Source organism: Bidens hawaiensis, unplaced genomic scaffold (assembly GCF_021521415.1).
Source record: "Bidens hawaiensis isolate Kalapana, Puna unplaced genomic scaffold, B.hawaiensis_p1.1 tig00037620_1, whole genome shotgun sequence".
NCBI lineage: Eukaryota > Viridiplantae > Streptophyta > Magnoliopsida > Asterales > Asteraceae > Bidens > Bidens hawaiensis.
The window spans coordinates 131198-142784 of NW_027496573.1; positions in this window are offsets into that span (position 1 = coordinate 131198).

The window sequence follows — 11587 nt, forward strand, 5'->3', positions numbered from 1 at the left end:
ATCTGAGATGTTTTAGATCATTATTAAAATAACTAGTCAAAGTATATAATCTTAGAACTCATAAAAACTTATTAAATTTTATTAGGTCACCCTCCAACTTAAATAATGTCACCGTAAAATTAGATACTAACACCTATAGATATTAAAAATAGTGTATTAATATAAACATGAAAAAAGAAAGGAGAGAAAACTTGTGATAACATCTTTCAATTGCGTAGAATTCATTCAATGGTTATTTAACATTTCTTGTGATTCCATTGAAGGCTTCAATCAATATTTATCAGTAAATTACATATATGCAAATCCCTTAAAAATGTATAATCGATTTTCTATATAAAAAATCTACCTTCAAGCTTATATTTACTGTAAAATTTTGTAATTAGAAGTTCTTATTTAACGAAAACTTTTACCTCCAACTTTTATAACCTGTTACACATGACTTAAAGTTTGAGTATTAACGTTTTTATTTAAGTTTAACAAATATGTTAGTAGTCATAGAAAAGGCGCTCAACCTACCATGGTCACCAAATAACCCTCACGTACGCTGAAACCGGGTGAACTTCGTAACAAATCACAATCGAGGCAGCCTCATGGACAAGACATGCTTTTATAAGACTATTATAAGACTATGTGTAGTGGGGCGATATTGGCCAATGTCGCCTAAAACAACCCCCTCCCCCCTCGGTCGATTTGGGGGGGGGGGGACATGCCGTGGCGGATCTTGAACATATAGTATGGAAATACCGATATTCACAAGAGCCAAAAAAAATTTCCCCTATTTACGGCAATCTGGTTCATGTCGGATCAAACAATAAAACTATATTCAATCATTCAACAAAAATACAAATTCAACAATTTAAAACTAAATTCAAGCATTCAAATTAATTACTGTTCTTAAACAAAAAAAAATATATTTTAAACAAACAAAAACGAGATGCAAGGAGAAGATGAGTACCTGAAAAAGAATCACAACTCAGCTCGGCGACCTTTAAGCGATGTCAAATCAAAACTTTCAGCAAGTTCTTTTTCGATGTAAATCACCAAGTTATTCGTGACATAATCATCGGACATCTTTTAGCGAAGACGATCTTGAATATTTTCATTGCTAAAAATCCCCTATATTGTTGCAGTAGAAACCGAAAGTGCCAAGATTAGTCGAACCACTCTATCAAGCAAATAATATTCGCCACGTAATTGAGTGTCCTCGAGATTTATGAATGGATAAACAATATATGATGCACCACTTAACTTGGAATTGGCAAGTAGGTTGTTCAAAAAAAAATTCATTTAGGTAACCGGGCTTTATTTTATAACCTTTCGTGGCTAGCCCAAACTCAAATAATGTGGATAGGCCGGACTAAAATAACATAGTTGGGCGGGACTTCATACATATAATTTTTTGCGATACTTTCGATAAATATACACTACCAAACGAAAAAAGATGGTGGGGATGTGGCCCGGTTTGGCCCAAAGAAAGGACCGCCCCTGGCGACATGCCCTTGTCACCTGCTTGTGATTTTGGGATAGTATTATTATATTATTATTATGTGCGTGTGTGTAATATATATATATATATATATATATATATATATATATATATATATAGGTTAACGTACAAAAACGTACACGAATCACGCTCAAGCCAAAATACAAAACGCTCAGCCCGAAAAACAAAAATGACTCATACGCTCAAAGAAACATAGTTGCACTAATGCCAAAAATTGATTCAACTAAAGATCCAGGTATGTTTGTTTGGATGAATTGATGATTAACTAGATATAGATTGATGATTTCGATGTCATTTGATGTGATTTTATAGATCGATTTCAAGAAAACGCTAATACGTTCAAGGAAAAACCAGTCACGCTCAAGTAAAAAATTGATTCAATTGAAGATCCATATATGTTTGTTTGAAAGAATTGATGATTAATTTGATCAATTTTAGAGTTTAATTGATCAATTGTAAACACAATTGCTTAAAAACCAAACCTGAGAACAGAAAGGAAAGAGTGGGTTGTCGACGATGGTGATGGGGACGAATGAATGTTTGATGCCGACGATTGGTGGACCTGTGGCGGTGGAGATGACTTGGCAGAGCAGTAGATCGGTGGCGGTGGAGATCGCTTTGGAGTATTTGTGATTTAGGGTTTTCTTTATATCAGTGGTTGTGAAACTCGCATACGTTAATGTACGATAATAATTATTGTATATTATCCTTTATCTCTATATATATTATGTGATTAGGCAATATTGTATTACAAACCACTACATCCTAAAATGAAAATCGCCCCCTATTGATATAGTGCCACGTGTGAAAGTCTATCCTGTAAGTAGCCCTTCCGTTATACATAACTACATAACTAAGAAACAAATTAGTGTATGGTTAAATGTATGTTAAAATACTATTTTTTTAAGAGTATGACTTTGTAATATGATTAAGGAAAAATTCCTAAAATAGTCGTTTAACGGTGACATATTCTAAATATGTGCTTTATATGTTAGTTATCCAATCACATGGTTAAAGATGTGTTTAGTCTTTTGTATGTTTTTTAATATTACATTATCATAACTGGGTTGACTTATATTTAGTTTTCTTTTATAACATTTAATATAAAAAGTTTTATATAATTTCGAATGTACCATTGAGATATATTTTTTATCTACGAACCTACATAAACTTACTCAAAACCGAGCGATGTTAAATTAATATCGAAATGTTCAATAAAATTTGACCCGACATGGTTTAAAAACAATTATGTCAACATGTAGATAAAAAACACGTCTCAACGGTAAATTCAAAATTATTTAAAACTTTATAGTTTATATATATTAAAAGTTATGAACGAAAATCAAATATAAATGAAATTAGTAATGATAATATAATATTAAAAAAAAACCGGCTTAACACATCTTCAACCATATGTTTGGATGGTTAACACATCTTTGACTATGTGTTAGCTAGCTCGTTGACGGGACTGCCTAACACATCGCCGACAATGCATTAGAAGAGGGATTGTAAGACCCCAATCCCGGTGCTCTACTTTTAGGTTGGATTTAATCATAAACACAGTTCTAAATATCAGAATTAGTTTAAACTTTCGCGGATTAATATTAAAAGTCAATCACTCATTACAAACATCCTTAACTTGTCCTTTTTAAAACATAACATAAAATGTAGTATCACACATCATGAAAAATCTTCAGATGCCAGCCTCTTCAATCCTGCCATGTGTCCCCAGCAAGCCAGTTGTCTTAGTCTATTTACCCGCGGGCATACTAAAAGTCAGTTACGCTAAGTGAGTTCTAGTTAATCAGACAACAAAAAATACATTCTCATACTTACATATATACGTATCCGAATATACATATTACATACTAAACCTGTTACCTTTCTTTCATTCGTATAGACATACTTTCTTTCTTTCTTTCATACTCTCATACATTCATTCATACATTCTTTCATGCCATCACACTTTCATACTTTCATAATACATACATAACTATCTTTACCATCTCAGATATTAGTAGGGTATGGTCCATATTTTCTCTATCTCAGATATTATTAGGGTCCGGTCCCTTTCTTCTCTATCTCAAATATTATTAGGGTCTGATCTCTTTCTTTTCTATCTCAGATATTATTAGGGTCTGGTCCCTTCTGTCTCAGATATTATTAGGGTCCGGTCCCTTCTTTCCATACAACCATACATACGCTTCTTACACGTACATTCTATTATATACATTCATACATATTCTTAATCCTTCATATATCATTCATGCATCTTATGTAAAACTCACCATTCCTGGCGATACGTGCAATATCCGAAGATCGTTCACGTACTGACAAGCATTCATTCATAACCTCAATCATTATCACATAAATCATATAAGGCATACACTTACCACTTAAGGTAAGTGTATTAACTAATCACATCGAGTATGCACACAGCCCCGAAAACATAACAAGGAAATGGGGCTAGAAGTCACCTGAACTCGGTTCCTCTCAGAGTTAATGGTCACTCCTCTCTTTAACTGGGGAACGGCTAACTGTATAGCAATTACACAAATCAATTAACTATCACTACTCATATCGTATTTCTAGTTTATTGAGACCCTCAACGAATGAGGGCCTGGGGCAGCAGGGTTCTGGGGGCGGCAGCCCCTAGCGGGGTCAAAGGGGAAGAACCTCTGGCTGGGGTTAAGCTGGCAGGTTAGCTTGGAAAAGTTTTATTTTCATTAACTGTCTTAACACAAATTTCATTAGAATTCTTAAATAATTATTTTTTATTCGCTAACTCATTTGTTATAACGAATGGTCTCTGATTAAGCCTCATTCGTTATCCCATTCGTTATGAAGAATGGTTCCATTCGTTATAACGAATGGTTGCTCTGGGACGAATGAGTGCACAACGAATGGCTAAGGCCATTAGTGCTTACCATACGACGAATGGGAGGTTCATTCGTTACTGGAGCATACAAATGTAACGATTGTCTTGATTCATTGACCTAATTATGGCGAATGGGTAAATAACAAATGATGAGTGCCATTTGTTAATTCATTAAGACGGATAAAGGGTTCATTTGTCAAGAAGACACGCGAACGTATCCTATTCGCTATGGTTTTCTAGCGAGTGACCAATGATTCGTTCAGAATAAAGAACGAGCATCAGTTCTTATCCAAAACTTTGACTCAGTTGCCAAAGTCAAAATCGTCAAGAACAGTCTACGCACCAGATCTGAAATTAAACCTCAAATCACGATGAGACAACACGATTTTGGTATCGTTGAGCTCAGAATCACGACTCCTAACAAACCTAACCCTCCAAACATTCAATTTTTACATATTAAATGGTGCGTTTGATCATTGTATAAACCCTGTTTATTAATCAATCGATTAACCCATCAAATATTAACGAATTTCAGTAAGGTTTGTTGCATTGGATTCGTTTTTACCATTTCAACATAGATCTAGGATTACTAAACAAGCCGACAATTGTTTTGTTATAAACACACCTTTAACGAGTCGGTAAACGAACACGATCTAAGTTTGATGTTGGTTCAATTTGTCACGACGTTCTGGCACCAACTGGTTCGGGTCTCTTCCTCGGGATCTTGGCTCGGGAGATAGGAGAGTTTTTGTGTGTGTTTTTGAAGGTGTACGCTATGGTGTAGAGATGGATAAAAATGGAAAGAATTAGGGTTTAAAGGGTATTTATACTCCCTTAAGCCATGGATCTAAGGCCCATTACCAATCCTTATTCCATCTTTTAATGTCCAAGCCCACTTTCTTATAGTTTATTTAGCTAAACTGATACACGACACGTTAATAACAAATGAAATTTTCTTTATTAATATTATCGAAAGCAGGATGTTACAGGGACAAATCTGAAAGAACAATTTTGAGAGAACAAATTTGGAATCTCTCACTATAAACGGGTTATTTTGGGATTTTTTTTATATGATTAAACCTTAACTGTGTATATGCGTTCGCTTGGTTATTAGTTTATCTATATAGGTTATTGTTTGTTTAACATGTCTTAAAAATGATGATCTACATGGGTACACACGTAACGGATTAAGATTGTGGATTCATTGTTGATACTAGAAACAAGAAACAACTAAGAAGTTTGTAAAAAAATAAATATATAACAAAATTATTGTAAAATTTCTTATGAAGTATTTAGTCCATGTAGTACATTATGACACAATTTTTTGATTAGTACAATTTCATATGAAACAGTTGTGTTTGACTAAATGGATGTCAGTTTTCAGCCCAGATAAATTGTACAAATGCTAGCCAACCCTTATTTTTACCTCAACTAATTGTCAATATGATGTGAAAACTAAACATCACCGCTGAGTAGAGGTGTTTAAGAAATACGATGTAAGGCTCCGTCACCGATGCCCTACATTTGACGTTGGATTTACTCATAAACACAGTTCTAAATATCAGAGTTAATTAAAACATTCGCGGAATATAAACTTTCATTAAACATTACATATAACTTCATAAACATGTCTTAACAAACATTCTTGTCTTTCAAATTAAACATAAATAAACATAAAAACATCTTGAGTCTTCGGATGCCAGTATCTTATTCATCTGCCAAGTGCCCCGCTCAAGCCATATGTCTCATTCTACTCACTTGCGTGCATACTAAAAGTCAGCTACGCTGAGTGAGTTCTAGTTAATCATACAACATACAACACATTCATGATTTCATACATACTTACGTACATACTTCTTACTTTCATGCTTTCGGTTATAACATACTTACTTACCTTCATACTTTCTTCCTTTAATATTCATACATTACGTTTTAAAGAACATTACACCCTATAACCTTCGCATATATTATTAGGGTATGCAACCCTTTAACCTTTGCATATATTATTAGGGTATGCAACCCTTTAACCTTCGCATATATTATTAGGGTATGCAACCCTTTAACCTTCGCATATATTATCAGGGTATGCAACCCTTTAACCATACATTACCCTTCAGTATCATTATCACATTCATACATATCTTTCATAATATCATACAGGAAATATTCATACATACTTTCTTTCACATACTCATATCATACTTACTACACCATACCTTCCTTAACAATACGTGCAATATCCGAAGATCGTTCACGTACTGTCAAGCATTCATTCACAATATAAACATAACTATCACCGTCATCATTAAGACATACACTTACCATTTAAGGTAAGTGTATTAACATTCACATTGAGTATGCACACAGCCCCAAAAACATAACAAGGAAGTGGGGATAGAAACTCACCTGAATGCAGTTACGTTCATCGTTAATGGTTATCCCTTTCTTTAGTTGTGCGCGACTAACTGTATAACAATTACACGTATCAATTAACTATCACTACCCTATCGCGTTTCTAGTCTAATTATAACCCTCAACGAACGGGGGTACGGGGGCAGCGCCCTGGCAGCAGGGTTATAGGGGCGGCAGCCCTAGCGGGGTCCAAGGGGCAGAGCCCCTGACTGGGGTTAAGCTGTCTTAACACATTTTCCATTAGGATTATAAATTATCATTAAATTCGCTAACTCATTTGCTATAATGAATTAAGCTTGATTCGTTAACTGATTCATTATCTTTCATGATCTGGTTCGTTAGCTGATTCGTTACTCTGGTTCGTTATATTAACATGGTCTGGTTCGTTATCCTAGTTCGTCATCTTGTCATCATCTGGTTCGTCATTCCGATTCGTTATCTGAACATGATTTGATTCGATATTCTGATTCGTTACCTTATCATAACGAATTGGGTGAGCTAATTCGTAATCTTGTCATAACGAATGGGCGAGTAACGAATTACCTGATTCGTTACCTTAACATGCCATGGTTAGTTATTCTGATTTGTTATCTTAACAATACCTGATTCGCTATGGTTTTCTAACGAATGGCCAGCGATAACGAATGAGCAACAACTCTTATCCAATCTTTGACTCTGGGTCAAAGTCAAAATTTTCAAGAACAACGACAGTCAGCAGACGACAAAATTCTAATTAACCTCTGAAACACGATGAAAGAACACGGATTTGGTATCATGGAGCTCATAATCTCAGCGCCTGCAAAGCCTAACCATTAAATCACCCAAACATCGAGTCTAAATGGTGCGTTTGTTATACATATGCAACCGGCTCTTAATACCCTCGATTAGCATATCAAATGCTAATAGATTTCACTGTAATTTAGTTCGTTTGATTCGTTTTCTCCATATTTATATAGATCTAGGATTACTTAAACGAATCCGAACAATTTTCCGATATAGATGTACCCTTAAACGAGTCGGTTTACGCACGCGGTCTAGTTTTGATATTGGCTTTGGCTCGTCACGATACTCTAACACTATCAAGCTCGGGTTCTCAACTTCGGATCTTGGCTCGGGACAAAGGATGATGTGTGTGTTTTGGAAGGTGTAGGCTATGGTGTAGAGATGGATAAAATGGAAAGGATTAGGGTTTAAGGGGTATTTATACTCCCTTAAGCCCATGGACCTAAGGCACATTTCATCCCTTATTTCATCTTTCAAAAGTCTAAGCCCATCTTCTATAGTTTATTTATCTAAACCGATAAACGACACACTATTATATAAACGAAATTTATTTTATTAATCTTATCGGAAACAGGGTATTACATACGAAATCCGAAAAGAAACTGAAATAAACTTATCTGAATTCTTATTCAGATCTAATCAATTCGAATATCCGACTAACTAATGTGGATTCGGATATGGATTTTTTTTAAATTCCGATTGTTCGGAATATTTAGATATTCGTTTAATCCGAATAAATAACATGTTTTAGTGGTATTTCCTGGTTTGGTATATTTAATAGACTATTATTTGAGGTTTGAATATTATAATTGTGTTCAAGACTAATTTGTATTGTTCGAGTTGTATGTTTATTTGTGATTCTAAACTATTAAATGTTATGAACGAAAAATTAGGAAATTGTTTTAGGTTAATTCAGATTATTCGGATAATTTCAGATTATTCGGATATTATCCGAATACGATCCGAATTGAATATGGATAGATTCACCGCAAGAGGCTATTTAGGATTCACTGCCATCGAAAAGTGTGCTTAGGCGCTACGCATCCTCGTAAACAGCAACACGACCAACATCAATGACGAGTATTTAAAGATGGCTGAGAAAACGACGCGAGACGCGTTGGAGAATTTTTGCATCGGTAAAATTTAAATTATTTACATTAATTATTGTTTTTAATATAAGTATTTTTTAGTAATTTGTTTGTATAGGAATAATACAATTATACGCTGGTCGTTATCTGAGGATTCCAACTTCAAACGACCTGACTCGCATATACGATGTACACGAAAACAAACATTCTTTTCCCGCCATGATCGGGAGTATAGATTGCATGCATTGAGAGTGGGGCAATTGTCCAACCGCATGGCGAGGTCACTACACTCGTGGTGACCATGGAGTACCAACGATTATTCTTCAAGCCATTTTTTCATACGACCTCTGGATTTGGTCGGCCTACTTCAGCTCCGTCGGCTCCAACAACGACATAAACTTTCTCAACGCGTTCGCCGTGCTAGAGTATTACATCAGTCGAAGCATATCGGTCTTACCGTTTTATGCCAATGACACCTTCTATCGTCACGGATACTATTTGGGAGATGGGATATATCCAGAGTACTCGATCATCGTCAAAACGTTTCAAGACCCGATCGAAGAAAAAAAAGAATACTATAAGAAAAAGCAAGAGTTCGGGGGAAAGGATATAGAGAGGTGTTTCGGGGTTCTAAAAAAACGTTGGCATTATGTGAAAAAACCCATGTCGTGTATGGACGATGGCAAAAATGAGTGATGCCATGTATACGTGTATCATATTGCATAATATGATTTTAGAAGACACTGGCAAAGCAATATGTCAACACTATATACTAGGAAGCGTTCCAGAACAGTTCCCTCAACCAACCGCAAAGCAATGAACGCAAAACCTTTACGAGCTCACATCAAGTGAGATACATAACCAACTTAAGGTGGATTTGGTTCAACACGTGTGGGATAATCGTCCCGTTGAAGTAGAGAACGAATACGAAGACGAGGACAAGGAGGAGAACGAAGACGAAGATGAAGACGAGGACGAAGGCGAATGAAGACGAGGACGAAGAGGAAGATAATGAATAGATTAGTATTTGTTTTGTAATTCCCCGGTGCGTTGTTAATCGATACGAGATCCGCACGAGGTCTAGGAGTGCGGAATCCTCCTAGACCCGTTTATGGTGTTGGAGACGAAGAACACGATTAAACACAAACAAACACATGAAAGGGATAAACAGATCTGCAGATCGCTTTATATATTAAACCAAAACATATTACATACCGAAAGACAAAACATATTACGGCCGACCCGAGGTGAGCTCTACCTCGGGTCTGCCCACGCGACTACCCCTCTCTGTTTATCTCTAAACAATTTAACATCTTCACGAATACTCTCTCTTTTCTGGACACTAAACCCTAAACATGACACACATATACATAGTTAAACAAACTCGTGGGCTTGGGCTTGGGCTTGGGCCTCATAGGCGAAGTTTTCCTAGTTCTAACTTCGCCTATGGTGAAGTTGTTCTAGCTTCACCACTACGCCCCAGCTGGTCGGAATTGCATAGCAACGGTCACAAAATGCACCAACAGACTCCCCCTTGACCGTTGCTTTAAATTCTAGCAAATACTAAAGATTATCTGCTACAAAACATGCACTAACAGACACCCCCTTAACTGATGATCTTCTTTGTTCTTCTTCTGGTAGGACTCGATCTTCAGACATTGCACTGTGATCTTCAAGGTTGAACTTCACATATATATGCAACATCAATCCTGTCCTCAACCAGCAGTGTCTGGATCTGTCTTGTAGCTTCACAAATCTACCAATCACCCGACGTCTTCCATATCAGATCTCCCCTTCAGTGTAAGCTCATCCAAATTATATAGATCGAGATCTTTGATCTGCATCCCGGTGCCTAATTAATCATCACAACCATAATCGGTTTGTAAGATAAGGTTCAATCTTCAACTACTCAACAGCAAATGATCAGTTTCATCACAAAACCACCTTGACAGAATCTAACACACATGCCCTATAATAATCATCAAAAGCTTAACCAAGCCTCCATGATCTCTATTACTCGAGCATCCATGATCTCCAAAAATATTATCACCAAATTTTTCCTCAATGATCCTCCTTCCATATGAACGACATATGAAAATTTTCGTTCAAGAAAATTTCTCAAAAATACTTTAGTAAGTCCCCGGTGTGTCGTTGATCGATACGAGATTCGCACGAGGCCTAGGAGTGCAGAATCCTCATAGACCCGTTTATGGTGTTGGAGACGAAGAAGACGATTAAACACAAACAAACACATGAAAGGGATAAACAGATCTGCAGATCGCTTTATAACAAAACATATTACATACCGAAAGACAAAACATATTACGGCCGACCCGAGGTGAGCTCTACCTCGGGTCTGCCCACGCGACTACCCCTCTCAGTTTCTCTCTAAACAATTTAACAGCTTCACGAATACTCTCTCTTTTCTGGAAACTAAACCCTAAACATGACACACGTATATATAGTTAAACAAACTCGTGGGCTTGGGCTTGGGCCTCATAGGCGAAGTTGTTCTAACTTCGCCTATGGTGAAGTTGTTCTAACTTCACCACTTCGCCCCAGCTGATCGGAATTGCATAGCGACGGTCACATAATGCACCAACATGTTTGTTTAGTTTAATTAATAAATGTTAATATTTCTTTTAGTGTTTTTTTTTATTTTAATTATAATTTATATTTCTTTTATTTAGTTAATTTAATAAATTTTAATAACTTAAATGGTTTTCATTTGTTTAGTTTAATTATTAAAAAGAAAATAATAAAAAAATGTGACGTGGCACTAGAGGGGCTACACCACCATTACACCCCAAAAACAATTTCCTACAATTTGCTGACTGGGCGCCACGTGTCGCAATTCGCTCAATTTGTACACTACACATAGCCTAATAGGGTAAAGTTAAAATACAAAGGATAACAAAA